This window comes from Phyllopteryx taeniolatus, unplaced genomic scaffold (genome assembly GCF_024500385.1).
Source record: "Phyllopteryx taeniolatus isolate TA_2022b unplaced genomic scaffold, UOR_Ptae_1.2 contig_29, whole genome shotgun sequence".
NCBI classification, from domain to species: Eukaryota; Metazoa; Chordata; class Actinopteri; order Syngnathiformes; family Syngnathidae; genus Phyllopteryx; species Phyllopteryx taeniolatus.
The window spans coordinates 573,773-589,216 of NW_026903217.1; the positions used below are offsets into that span (position 1 = coordinate 573,773).

General features: G+C 41.7%; 2 non-coding genes across 2 annotated transcripts; both read right to left on the reverse strand.

The window, feature by feature from the left end:
• Window positions 1–11,582: 11,582 nt before the first annotated feature.
• Window positions 11,583–11,655, reverse strand: trnak-uuu (transfer RNA lysine (anticodon UUU)). Its single transcript has one exon. It is a non-coding gene; the product is annotated as a tRNA-Lys (tRNA).
• An 857-nt stretch (window positions 11,656–12,512) lies between these two features.
• On the reverse strand, window positions 12,513–12,585 carry trnak-uuu (transfer RNA lysine (anticodon UUU)). Its single transcript has one exon. It is a non-coding gene; the product is annotated as a tRNA-Lys (tRNA).
• Between the last annotated feature and the right edge of the window lie 2,859 nt (window positions 12,586–15,444).

The window sequence follows — 15,444 nt, forward strand, 5'->3', positions numbered from 1 at the left end:
TACATACCTTAGTCCCGTATAGTGTAACATTAACTTTGTGAATTGCCACCTTTTCCCCCTTCGTGACCTAAATCTCCCAATACCAATTCAGGTTTTTCTACCAATTGACAATGTTTGTCAAAATGTGCTTGCATCCATCCATCCATTTTCTGAGCCGCTTTTCCTCACAAGGGTCGCGGGCGTGCTGGAGCTTATCTCAGCTATCATCGGGCAGGAGGCGGGGTACACCCAAAACTGGTTGCCAGCCAATCGCAGGGCACATACAAACAAACAACTATTCGCACTCACATTCACAACTAGGGGCAATTTAGAGTTGTCAATTAACCTACCAAGCATATTTTTGGGATGTGGGAGGAAACCCGAGTCCCCGGAGAAAACCCACGCAGGAATGGGGAGAACATGTGTATTTCTACACATAAATAACACTGTATTATTCTGGTCCACCAAGACCTTCCCTGGTCTCTAACCAGAGGGATCCTTCACTTCTAATATTTACCTTTTAATAGTGGTAAAACTTCCCTGACCGTCGTCAGAGGATAACCTTCCCCAGTCGTCACTGGGGGATAACCTTCTCCAATCTGTCGAGATTGGAGGCTATCCTTCCACAACCTTTGTTGTAGAATTTCTCTATCTTGCGAGTCACACAAAACTTATGATTAGAAAAAATTACTTGTCTCGGACTCACAAATAATTTGGTAACTGTCAATGTGCAGAATTTTGTTAAAAAGGTCTCTGCTTACCTTAGTTTGTGAGCGATCTGTTTGTGAGTCCAGGCCAAGTAGTTGATGACCAAAATTAACCTCTCCTGTCGGACAAATCACGACGAAGGGTCACCATCTGTTAAGGACGTAATATAATGTCAATGTTCAATAGATCATGGAACCTTCAATCGTTCTTGCATGTTCGTTTTCTTTGTCCAAAAAGAGAGGAAAAAAGAACACCAAAGTGCTGAGTCTCAGGGTGCATTCAGTCAACTGTTCACCAGAGTGCAGCTTCACTGAATGACACACCTTGTTTATTTGCGCCAACTCCTTTTATACACATCAGAAGGTTTCGTTATGACTGTTCAGCAGAAGGTTTTGATATATGTTTCGCAGAAGGTACCTCTGGCCTTGGGTGTTATCAGAAAAGGGGGAGTCACCCTAAAACCCTCATTCTTCAGTAATCTACCTTCTACATATTCTCATGGATAACAAAACCTAAACATGTATTACCCTCGTGTTTTGGAAACGGAACTTAATTGTGAGATAAAGGAACATAGCTTCATGAGTACAAAATAGAACAATCCAACAGGTTCCAACTACCGGAGACAGATTTCTTGTGTGTTTCTGACATCCTCTGCAAATAAAGATGATTCTGATTTTGATTCTGCTGATTCTGATTGAATTTACTCAATTTCACAATTTCATTTGCACAATTGTCCAAAAAAAAAAAAAACACAAAATTTGCATCGACATGACCACATTACCGGTAAAATTGCATTGCTCAGTGACTCTCCGTACTTTGGTCTAATGTGATTATGTCTCCAAACTATTTTCTGTCAAATGGCTGTCCGTTGTCGCACGAGAGGGGCTCCAACTACCGGAGACAAATTCCTTGTGTGTTTCTGACATACTCGGCAAAAAAAGAGGATTCAAATTTTGATTCTGCTGATTCTGATTGAATTTACTCTACCTAATCTACTCCTAATAATACTGCCATTGACTCCACTGTAATGTATTCCTCGGACGTGGTTCGGGTTCATAAACCGTGGCTTTGGGGTCCATACAATAATGTGCAATAATTACGTATCATTTAAAAATCCATACCTTCGTATCCCTAGCCTCGAGCCAATTAAAAGCACTGATGTGATAAAATTGTGACGTATCATGAGATACTAATATATATATATATACATATAGATATATGTGTTTATAGAATTGTTTTTTTTTTTTACTGTCGGAAAAGGAGAAACGGGATGTTTAAAAGAGGTACGTGAAGATTCTGTCTCCGAATAAAGAGACAGTAAGTCATAAGAGAGAGAATGACTGCATTATAATTAAGGTCAACCACCGATAAGAAAACAATTCCATGAGAATCTCAAGTGAAGAAGCTTACAGAACCTGGTATTCCCTGGAGGTCTCCCATCCAAGTACTAACCAGGCCCACCGCTGCTTAGCTTCTGAGATCGTGCGTTCTCAGGGTAGTATGGCCATAAGACACATGGTTACCTGAAGAAAAGCAACATTTTTGTTAAATATATTGTAGAAGTTATTTGCTTAGTATGGACGATTTTGAGAAAGGAAGATGTCTCGCCTTCAAGAAGATGACTCAGCAGGAATCATCCGATAGAAGGGCGCCTTGACCAAGGACGTGGCCGGGGACGTGGCAGGTGTTGGTCTCATGTCTTCACCTTGAAACCTTCCACTTAGTGTGTTGTGTCTTGTAGCTTAGTATGTTATGTCTTGGAGCTCAGAAACCTCCCTATTTCAAATAAATACAGGAGCGACGGGAGAGATTGTTGAGAGCGTGATGAAAGGCTATAATCTGAACAATCTCCCATACAATCTCCTCCTCATGAGCAAAAGAAACCAGCGTCTTCATTCCTTTTGTGTCTATTTTTATAGGTGTTGGGTGAGATAGATCCAACATTAAATTGGTCCTTCGAGCCGGATGTCAACACACCCGAGGATTCCAGTTGTGGAGCCGACTTCCAGTTAAGAGACCGTGGCCACGGCAAGTAAGACTTCGTTCTCCTCAGATGGGATCTGAATGTTGATGACAGTCCACAGGATTGAAGACGACTTTGTGAGTTAAAATAAAAAAAAAAAAAAGGGATTAAAGAGTGAGTGAATTGCGCGACAAAGAAGTCTGCGGCAGAATAAACCTTGTGTGATACTAGTCACTGGCAAGTAAAAGAGGGATGGCAGAGTCCAAGAAATTCCGCGAGGACGGCGGAGTCCTGTACGTACTGAAATTCCGTGTTTCCGTGTGTTTGTAAAAACGTTACTAGTATCGTGTGAATGTGTAAAAGTATGAATGTATAAGACAGGATTGTCTTAGGCAGCCGTGGCCCAATGGTTAAGATCATCGCCTGCCACCGTGGGGGACCTAGGTTCAAAACCCTGACTGGACCATCCGCCAACATCCCCCGGACTCACGGCTGTGGTGTCCTTGAGCAAGACACTGATACCCCGAAATGCTCCCCGGGCGCTTCAGCTGCCCCCTGCTCCAGTGTGTTCCACTAACATGTGCATGTGTTCACTGTGATGGGTTAAATGCAGAGAACAAATTTTGTGTGCATGCATGCATGTTCATGACAATAAAAGATGATGATTCTTCTTCTTCTTCTTCTAAGTGACAACTGGGTTTGGAAGCAGATGCAAGAATCCTCCGCTCCGTGTGGGTAAAAGCTTGAGAATTACCAAAACACAGACATTCATTTTCACCCTGTGATTTTGAATAAAATCAGTATTTAGGTCACTCTAGGTGCCAATAAACTGACTTCCAAATTCACAAAAAGGGAAAAAATAACAGTAAAATGGATCCAAAAGAACGCCTAAAGCGTAAAGACTGGAAATATGTTCAACTCCAAAACTCTTCCAAAATAAAACATTTAAACACGTGGATAACCAAATACGGTTTCGCTAGCCAGCTAAATTCGTAAAATTTGGTTCAACTTCGAGACGAAATAAAATGTCGACACAAAAATAAGATATCAAAAATAGAAAAAGAGGGATATGACGACTTATTCTTCTGGCTAAACATGGCGTCTAAAAGAGAAAAAGGAAGTAAGAAAAAGAAGGACTTAGAAAGTGAAAAGAAAAGGCAGGCAGGTAGGGATAAAGACAGAAAGATGACGAGACAGGACCAGTAGTAAGAGTTGAGAAAAAGTGAAAAGAATGAGGAAACAAAGGCATCAGCACCCTTGTACCCGTTTTTGCCACCTCATGAAAGTCCTCCAACTCATGAGTCAGAACCTCAACGAGTTTTATGATCAGGAGGGTCACAAATGAATTGGTCTAAAACTATGGGAGGAACATTGTCTCCCATTCCCAAAATAACAAATATAACCACAGACGAGGGAGACATGGATTTATATCCAATGATTGAGGTGGCAAATCCAAACGTCCAAGAGGACCACAAAGAAACTATTTTGGTCTATAGGACCTGGACTAATGAGGATGTGAAAAAGCCCGTAGCCGGCATCACACCCTATAAAATAGACATTGTCCAGTTTGTTGAGGAAATGGAAAATCTTAGATAGTCCTATCATTTAAATGGAACAGAAACTCAACAAATTTGGATGACTGCAATGGGGCCTGATTGGGACCTTTGCTGAAGAGATTGGGACCCAAAACACCATGGTATTGTAATGCCACATAATGACAGAGAATTATAACATCGAGTTAGGGCTTTAATAGAAAGAACCACAGCCAGGTTCCGCAAAAGGGCAAGGACGACGAACTTTTTGAAGAGTATAGGGTTAGAACGACCGCTTGTTTTAAAGCAAACAGCGGCTTGAAGGATGCCAATCCTCAGGGCCCTTATCAACAACAATTAAAAAATGCCTTACATGCGAATTCTGGAGAACACATTAAAAGATGGGTAGATAAACATTGGATAAAACTAGCAACTGGCCCTCTGGAGGAATATGTTAATCATGCCCTCCACGCAGAGAGAGAGTTAGGATTAAAAAAAAGGAAGATAGATGTCTTCCTCAACGAAGGAGCAGAAATATACTACCAAGGCAGAGGGGGAGCAAATTTTACAGGACGTGGCAGAGGCTGTGGGAGAGGAAGTTATGGTAGAGGTCGAGCCAGTTATGAGGCTGTTGGTGCTGTGGAGAGAAAGGCCACATTGCACGTGACTGCCCTAAAAGAAATAAAAGAGAATACGGACAAACTACCACATGACTAAGCCAGCCTGCTTCCCAACATAACAAATCCTCTTGTGTAATCATTAAAGAGAATGAGGAAGTGGATTTCAATTTACAGGACATTCTGAGTTTGGACACTGAAAAACCTGAAATAACCTTGTTAGTAAATGGGAAATAAATGAAATTTCTTTGCGATACAGGAGCATGTAGGACTGCATGTCGAGAAAAGATTCCAGGTTCCAAACTATCGGGACATAAGGCAATAGTTAGATCTGCAAATGGGCAATTTAGTTTTGCCATGGAACTTGAGCCTGTGTGGATTAGAGACCCACAGGGGAGATCTTGCCCATCTTCGAAGTCCCGGAGTGCCCTGTGAATTTGTTGGGAAGAGATGGCTTATTCCAACTAGGACTTGTACTCATTCCATCGTCAAATGGAAATATTGTAGTGAAACGAAAACATGAATTAAAAAGAGAGGACCTCTATGTGACACTGGAAAGCAGAGAAATTACATTCTATTACACAATCGATATCCCAGACAAACCACCGTTAAACATGGGAAAAGCCCTGTTGTCTGCAGCCTTGCAGCTTATAACGGAAGTAGAAGACAACAAAAAAGGTGATGAGCTGCATATAACTCTGTGGTACAAAAACACACCAGGGCCAGACCCAGGATATGGGAAAAAGTTACGACATGCGACACCTGATAAAATTACTGAAGATTAGACAATGAAACAAAAGTCGCGGCAGGGATTCGTCAATATCCATTAAAACCAGATGCACATGAAGGAATCAAACCGGTAATTGAAGCACTAATTAAGGCAGGAGTTATAGTGGAGTGTCCAGAATCACCATGTAACACACTCATTTTTCCCGTAAAAAAGGCCCCACCTTCAGTGGGTTGGCGAATGGTACAAGACTTACAGGCAGTAAATTCTGCAGTAATACAGAGAGCAGCATGCGTACCAGATCCACACACATTGTTAAATTCATTGAGACCAGACGCTACTGTGTTTACAGTGGTGGACATAAGTAATGCCTTCTTTTCTGTACCAGTAGAAAAGAACAGTCAATTTTGGTTTGCATTCACATTTGAGGGAAAACAATATACATTTACTAGATTACCACAAGGTTACTGTGAAAGTCCAACCATTTATTCACAAGTAATGAGAACAAGCATGTCTAAATTCACTCCCCCAGGAGGGAACCAAATTTTACTCTATGTAGATGATGTTCTCCTGGCATCTCCAGATGGAGAGACATGCATCAAAGATTCATTGGCCTTACTGCATCATCTAGCAGAAGAGGGACATAAAGTTAACAAAAATAAATTACAATGGTGTAAAAGGCAAGTCAAATATCTAGGCCATAATTTAAGTGTAGGAGGAAGGACTATATTCGAAGACAGAAAAGCTATAGTCTTAAAAGCCCCTAAACCACAGATGAAGAAACATATGATGTCATTTTTAGGTCCAAACTATGCAGAAATTGTTGCACCATTGTCAAAATTAATGTATGAAGCTAACCTTAAAATGACATCACCTGTTCAATGGAATACAGAGGCAGAAAAGGCCTTCTGTGACATTAAACAACATTTGGTGTCCAGTACTGCGCTGGCCCTTCCAAATTATGATAAACCATTCATTCAAATGGTAGATTGTAAAAACTATTACATGACCTCCGTACTCACACAACAACACGGTGATGAGCTAAGACCAATAGCTTATTTTTCGACTAAATTGGACAGCGTGACGTGTGCATTACCGAATTGTGTCAGAGCAGTTGTGGCAGCTTCGATGGCAGTAGAGAGCAGTTCCACGATTCTGTTATTTCATCCATTAACTCTTAAAGTCCCACATACAGTGTCTGCTCTCCTATTGCAAACCAATATGGCGTTTTTATCACCTGCAAGACATTTATCTTGCATGGCCATCTTGCTGTCACAACCACATTTGACTGTTGAGCGATGCACAACCTTAAATCCACCCACACTAATACCCTTACTTGATGAAGGCACGCAGCATGATTGTCAGGAATTGGCTGAACAAACTGCTAAATGTAGAGGTGATTTGAAAGATCACCCGTTAAGTGACGGACAGGTTCTATATGTAGATGGTTCTTCGAAAAAAGATGAACTAGGGAAGATAAAAACAGGATACGCGGTGGTAACTTTAGCTATTGTGCTAAAAGCTGAGTCACTACCGTCACATTACTCCGCCCAAGCTGCTGAATTAGTAGCATTAACCGAGGCATGCAAACTAATGATAAATAAAGATGTTACAATCGATACTGATAGCCAATATGCGTATTCCACAGTTCATGTGTTTGCGCAATATTGGGATAACAGAGGAATGATTACGTCAACAGGGAAGCCAATAACACATGCTGAATTACTTAAACAATTATTACACGCAGTGCAACATCCACGAAAAGTGGCAATTTGTAAATGTGTTGCACATACATCTGGCACTGACAAGGTTTCTAAAGGAAACGCATTTGCTGACAAAGCCGCGAAAGAAGCAGCCGATAAACCATTTTTAGGTTTAAAAAAAGAAATTGAACAACAAACCTGAGATGACCACACACTAAAAGACATGCAACAACAAAGTCCACAACAAGAACGCAATTATTGGGAAAAACAAGGTGCAAAACTACAAAATAAAATTTACATTAGCACAGAAGGGAAACAAATACTTCCAAAAAACCTATTTAAATGGGCTGCTATATTGAGCCATGGTGTGTCACATGTCTCAACCGGAGGGATGGTGGCACAGATACATCGACACTATACAACCTATGGTTTCAATTTATATTCAAAGAATTATTGTAGAGCATGCATGATCTGTGCACGACATAATCCGCAAGGGCAATTGCGACCTACTAGAGGTCAATTCCCAGTGCCAACATACCCCTTCCAAAGCATTCACATGGATTACATAGAATTAAGTCAAAGTGAGGGAAAGAAGTTCTGTTTGGTTATCATAGATGCATTTTCTAAATGGATCGAATTATTCCCAACAAAATCACCTGATGCTCTGACGGTGGCAAAAGCACTATGTAAAGACATCATTCCAAGATATGGCATACCTGAAACCATTTACAGCGATAATGGGACTCATTTTGTAAATCAAAAAATCAATAAAATAGGAACCATGTTCCACATCAATTTGAAAAACCATTGTGCTTACCACCCTCAGAGTGCAGGTCTAGTGGAAAGAATGAATGGCACAATTAAAAACAGACTGAAAAAATGTATGGAAGAGACAGGAAGGTCATGGACACAGTGTCTTGACCTCGTTAAAATGTACATCAACATTACAAGCACCGCAGGTTTAACACCATACGAAACATTGTTTGGAAGACCTTATAGACTTCCGTTGTTTAAACAAAAATGGGAACTTGATGACGAAACAACCTTAGCTGATTACATGAGAAAGTTGTTAGAGAAACAAAATGATTTAAAAGTATCTGCTGAAAGTAAACATGTTTCCCAGCAGGAAACCAAGTTGGTTGGACCAGGAGACTGGGTCCTAATTCGAAGCATCAAAAAGAAGCACTGGCATTCACCAAAGTGGGAAGGACCGTATCAAGTGTTATTGACAACTCCAACAGCCCTAAAAATAGCAGAAAGAAATACATGGGTTCATTTAACACACTGTAAAAGAGTCATTTCAGCTGAGTACTCAAATAGGGAAGGTGAGCAAAAGTCTGATAACGGAGCGGGAGCAGATGTGTAGATTCTGAAAATGCTTGCTGGTTAGTGAAGAAAAAAGACACCAACCCTTTTAGTGAGAACTCAGCAGAATGGCACACCCACGTTGGTTACAAGATTCGATAAGTTGTTACGTAGCAACTTTGGCTACTATGGTGTTGGTTTTGTTTATGTGGTACATGGGACGTCCCACCCTAAATGATACAACGAATTTTTTAGATAGAAAATCACCTACCAGCTGGACCAATATGACGAACCCAATAATGGAAAATTTTGAACCATTAACTCGTATCAAAAGGAGTACAGCTGATGATCAGAACTGTGGGCATGGCCTCCAAACGCGGCAAACCGGTTTAATATTTTGTGCCCCCCAAAATCAAACTGCTTTAATCATAATTCCATATGCGGCTCTCACCAATGATGCTCAAGAGAATGGGCAGAATTGGGGATTTGGATGTGACTGGTATGCAACTATAGGCTTTGGATGGGAACACCTCATTGGTGAAACAGGTTATGATTGGTCCAGTTGGTCACTAAAAACAGCAAAAGAACATAGAAAGAAGTTTAACATAAGCAAAACGGCCCATAGTTTAATATTGAAATACAAATCAAGTCACCCAGTGTGTTTGATGATGAGCTTGTGGGCATATTCTGGCGGAAAAGATCCCCAATTCCGAGGAGCATTGTGTTATGGGAACCGTGTTAAACCATTTAAACCATAAATGCCATTGAAAACTTCAAGAAAGGTGGACAAATTTTAATGGTTAACAACATAACTACTGATGATTGGTTCCTTGCTGTCACAGGAGTTTCAGGACAAAATAACAATTGGTTACTATTGGTGGAACAAGCAGCAAATGTAGCGAGAAATGATTGTGTGGTTTGCATGGGTCCGAGGCTTTTGTTGCGCATAGTTCCGGCACAATTATCACAAGATTGTATTATTCCATTAATCATGGGATCCTATATATCCCGTCATAAAAGCAGATAAACACAAACCAATGTTTTCTACTTTAGTACCACCGAATAATTTTACTTGTATAAACATGATTAGTAAAGGCAAAAAATTAGGACCACTGAACGACACACAGTGTAAAGTAACCTTAAAAGTCGGACCAAATTTTATGCCAGTATCACAGAGCGACATCTGGTGGTGGTGCGGAGAGAATAGACTGTTTGATAGATTACCTAAAGATATATCTGGATTGTGCGCTATTATCACTTTGATATTGCATGTGTCAGTATACCCTATGCCTGTTCAAGATTTAATGGAAAGGGCACCAATGTTTTTGTCCAATCTTGAACACAGACAAAAAAGAGATTTATCCTGGCAGAGGCAAAATTATCCAACATAAAACATACATCGACGCCATAGGTGTTCCTCGTGGGGTTCCTAATCAATACAAATTAGCTGACCAAGTTGCAGGAGGATTTGAATACTTCATATGCTGGTGGTGTACGATTAATAAAAATGTTGATGGGATAAACTATATCCACTTCAATGTACAGAGATTAGGAAATTGGACTCAGAGTGGGTTGGAAGCTGTGCATGAGCAACTCAAGGACGTTCCAAGACCGCATAGCTGTCGACATGCTCCTCGCAAGAGAGAGAGGTGTTTGCGGTATGTTTGGAGAACAAACAATACTGCTTCAGATGGCAGCTTGACCAGAGCCATCGATGGTCTACGGACCCTCAATCAACACTCCTTGTGGGACAGCTGGATGGACGTTTTTGGTAAATACAAAACCCTAATTTCACCAATATTGATATCAATTGCTGTTTTTGCAGCCATTCTGACATGGTGTGGATGTTATTGTACCCCATGCATTCGGGCTTTAATCAGTAGATTAATTACCACAGCAATTACCCCCACGTGGAACCGTATGGAGCAGATTTATCCTTTATTGGAGGTTGATAATGATGACGATGATGATGATGATGATGTTGTTTTACCCGATTTTTTTCCTGATCCAGATGATTACGATGTTTAAACTACAACATTCATGTATGACAAGTTTACTCTGAGTGTAAATGTATTTGTTTCATAAAAATGATTCTACAGTTAAAAAAAATTGAAATGAAGTGACTGTTAAATGATATGAGAATTTGTGCAAATACATGATAAACAGGAGGGAAATGTTAAATATATTGTAGAAGTTATCATTTATTTGCTTAGCTTGCATTAGTATTATGGACCTTTTTGAGAAAGGAACATGTCTCGCCTTCAAGAAGATGACTCAGCAGGAATCATCAGAGAGAAGGACGTGGCCGGGACGTGGCAGGTGTTGGTCCCATGTTTTCACCTTGAAACCCTACCCTTAGTGTGTTGTGTCTTGTAGCTTAGTACGTTATGTCTTGTAAACTTAGAAACCTCCCTATTTTCAAATAAATGCAGGAGCGACGGGAGAGATTGTTTAGAGCGTGTTGAGAGGCTGTAATCTGAACAATCTCCCATACGCCCTCCTCATGAGAAAAAGAAACCAGCGTCTTCATTCCTTTTGTGTCTATTTTTTATAATGTTGGGTAAGATAAATCCAACAATACCCAAGGTCAAAGTCAGAAAGTGAGAGGTGCATCGATGAATATGTGGTGGGTGTTTTGAAGTGTTCAAGTGTCTGAGTCAAAGTACCTATGTGATATTTAGTGAACAACTGCTTAAGAATTATCTCACCTAAACAGGTAACTCGAAACGGGACTTGAACCCTGGACCCTCAGATTAAAAGTCTAATACTTCAACCGATTGAGCAATCCAGGAGATAGATTAAATGAGGGAGTGAGCTGAGGAGACGAGGTGCAAATTTAGCACAAGCAAGAAATTTGACACTGACTAAACAGGTACTCGCAAGACAGAAAATCAGATTAAAAACCAGGTATGCAAATGACCAAGATACCCAAGGTCAAAGTGAGAGTGTGTGGTGAACAGATGAACATGTTGGGTGTTTTGAAGTGTTCAAGTGTCTGAGTGAAAGTACCTGCATAATATTTAGTGAACAACTTCTTAAGAATTATGTCGCCTGAACAGGGACTTGAACCCTGGACCCTCAGATTAAAAGTCTGATGCTCTACCGACTGAGCTATCCAGGCTCTACAGTCAATGGGGGAGTGAGTTGAGGAGACGAGGTGCAAATTAAGCGCAAGCAAGATTTGACTGACGAAACAGGTACTCGAAAGACAGAACATCAAATTAAAAGCCTGGTATGTGAATGACCGAGATACCCAAGGTCAAAGTCAGAAAGTGAGAGGTGCATCAATGAATATGTGGTGGGTGTTTTGAAGTGTTCAAGTGTCTGAGTGATATTTTGTGAACAACCTCTTAAAAAATATGTCACCTGAACAGAGACTTGAACCCTTGAGCCTCAGATTAAAAGTCTGATGCTATACTGACTGAGATATCCAGGCTCTACTGGCAATAAGAAATTTGACTGATGAAACAGGTACTCGAAAGACAGAACATTAAAAGCCTGGTATGTGAATGACCGAGATACCCAAGGTCAAAGTCAGAAAGTGAGAGGTGCATCGATGAATATGTGGTGGGTGTTTTGAAGTGTTCAAGTGTCTCAGTCAAAGTACCTGCGTGATATTTAGTGAACAACTGCTTAAGAATTATCTCACCTGAACAAGTAACTCGAACAGGGACTTGAACCCTGGACCCTCAGATTAAAAGTCTAATGCTCAACCGACTGAGCAATCCAGGAGATAGAATAAATGAGGGAGTGAGCTGAGGAGACAAGGTGCAAATTAAGCGCAAGCAAGAAATTTGACACTGACTAAACAGGTACTCGCAAGACAGAACATTAGATTAAAAGCCTGGTATGCGAATGACCGAGATACCCAAGGTCAAAGTGAGAGTGTGTGGTGCATAGATGAACGTTTTGGGTGTTCAAGTGTCTGAGTGAAAGTACTTGCATAATATTTAGTGAACAACTTCTTAAGATTGATATCGCCTGAACAGGGACTTGAACCCTCGACCCTCAGATTAAAAGTCTGATGCTCTACCGACTGAGCTATCCAGGGTCTGTCGTCAATGAGGGACGCAGTGAGGTGAGGATACTAGGTGCAAATTAAGAGTGGCTCTCAAAAGACAGAACATCAGATTAAAAGCCTGGTATCCTACTGACCAAGATACCCAAGGTCAAAGTGAGAGTGTGTGGTGCATCGATGAACATGTGGTGGGTGTTTTGAAGTGTTCGAGTGAAAGTACCTGTGTGATATTGAGGGAACAACTGCTTAAGAATGAGCTCACCTGAACAGGGACTTGTACCCTGGACCCTCAGATTAAATGTCTAATGCTCAACCGACTGAGCTATCCAGGATCTAAAGTAAATGAGGGAGTGAGCTGAGGAGACGAGGTTCAAATTAAGCGCAAGCGACACGACTGAATAAACAGGTACTTGAAAGACAGAACATCTGATAAAAAGGCAGGTATGCTTCTGACTGAGATACCCAAGGTCAAAGTCAGAAAGGGAGAGGTGCATCGATGAACATGTGTTGGGTGTTTTGAAGTGTTCAAGTGTGTGAGTGATATTTAGTGAACAACCTCTTAAGAAGTATGTCACCTGAACAGCGACTTGAACCATCCATCCATCCATTTTCTGAGCCGCTTCTCCTCACTAGGGTCGCGGGCGTGCTGGAGCCTATCCCAGCTGTCATCGGGCAGGAGGCGGGGTACACCCTGAACTGGTTGCCAGCCAATCGCAGGGCACATCGAAACAAACAACCATTCTCACTCACAGTCATGCCTACGGGCAATTTAGAGTCTCCAATTAATGCATGTTTTTGGGATGTGGGAGGAAACCGGAGTGCCCGGAGAAAACCCACGCAGGCACGGGGAGAACATGCAAACTCCACACAGGCGGGGACGGGGATTGAACCCCGCACCTCAGAACTGTGAGGCTGACGCTCTAACCAGTCGGCCACCGTGCCGCCGCGACTTGAACCCTCAGATTAAAAGTCTGTTGCTATACTGACTGAGCTATCCAGGCTCTACTGGCAATAAGAAATGTGACTGACTAAACAGGTACTCGCAAGACAGAACACCTGGTATGCGAATGATAGAGATACCCAAGGTCAAAGTGAGTGTGTATGGTGCATAGATGAACGTGTTGGGTGTTTTGAAGTGTTCAAGTGTCTGAGTGAAAGTACCTGCGTAATATTTAGTGAACAACTTCAGAATTATGTCGCCTGAAAAGGGACTTAAACCCTGGACCCTCACATTAAAACTTCGCAAGAGACATTAATGATGCAAAAGTAACTATTGTTGGTGAGAAGTAGTAACTGTAGTCTAATTACTTTCTCAGGGAAAGTAACATGTTACTTTGCTCATTACTCATAATGGTTGGTTTTATTTATTTATTTATTTATTTTTTGCGTTACCGGCATCACTTGTCCTATGGCAGTCCTTAAAACCACAACCATTAAAGAGAAACCATAACTTCAGCAGCAGCATGATCAGCTTTCCCTTGTCCTGTCATGACATAAATCGATCGAGGCATTCAGCCTGTCAAGTGAATCCCTGTGCTACTTTACTAATGTTGAATGTCATTTTAAATATATTCCGTTTCAAGCTTGTCATGTCAGGAAGTATTTGCGCACTCGAGCCAGCCCAGCCAACTGCATCAGCATATTCATGTGCAGTATACATGAATGTGACAGCTTGCCTTTCTTTGTGATTTGTTCAATTGTAACGACCAAACTTCAAGTGTTTAAAAAACATTCACTGCCATTGACGGCTTTTGAAGTCAAATAACCATGTTAACTGGGAAAGCTGGTAGTGAATGAGTTAAAGAACATTACCAGCCATTCAGCATTATATCCATCCATCCATTTTCTGAGCCGCTTCTCCTCAATAGGGTCGCGGGCGTGCTGGAGCCTATCCCAGCTGTCATCGGGCAGGAGGCGGGGTACACCCTGAACTGGTTGCCAGCCAATCGCAGGGCACATAGAAACAAACAACCATTCGCACTCACAGTCATGCCTACGGGCAATTTAGAGTCTCCAATTAATGCATGTTTTTGGGATGTGGGAGGAAACCGGCGTGCCCGGAGAAAACCCACGCAGGTACGGGGAGAACATGCAAACTCCACACAGGCGGGGCCGGGGATTGAACCCGGGTCCTCAGAACTGTGAGGCTGACGCTCTAACCAGTCGGCCACCCTGCCGCCCTCAGCATTATATAATACAGTTATTTCTAATGCATAGTCATTAAAATATGATTGGTTAGATCAAGTTGTTTCTCATGTTTTTATTTCCAAATTTAAACAGATTTGTTTTATTCCTCTACATCCAATACTGTATATTTCTATCTGTATTTGTTTGTTTTTGTGAATACATAGCAAAGAAGCATCAAAGAAATGAAAGGTGACAAAAAATAATTTTAAAACTGATGTTGAAAACCGTTTGGGAGACAAGTTTGATTTTCACCTGTAGTGAATTAGCATCTGAAGTAGCAGTAAATGTCAGTGAAAATTATGCTGTCATTTCGAGAAGCGTTTCAAAGGTGCCGAGAGAGGACCACGGCACAACAGCCGCTAGCACCACGGGGAGCCTGCCGTGGCCCTCGGCTGCTTCTCGATGCGCCGTGCTTGTTTCTTCGCCTCAGCCGGAATCCGAGTTGGCCAAGGTCTACCAGATGATGAGCACTATGGTTTTACTGTTCATTTGGACCCCTCCTTGAGCCGTCACGTTATCGTGGTGGAAGGGTTAGTGTGTCCCAATGATCCTAGGAGCTAAGGTGTCTGGGGCTTTATGCCCCTGGCAGGGTCACCCATGACAAACAGGTCCTAGGTTAGGGACCAGACAAAGCACGGCACAAAGACCCCTAATGATGACGACAAACGATGGAGTTGGTTTTCCCTTGCCCGGCCGCGGGTCACC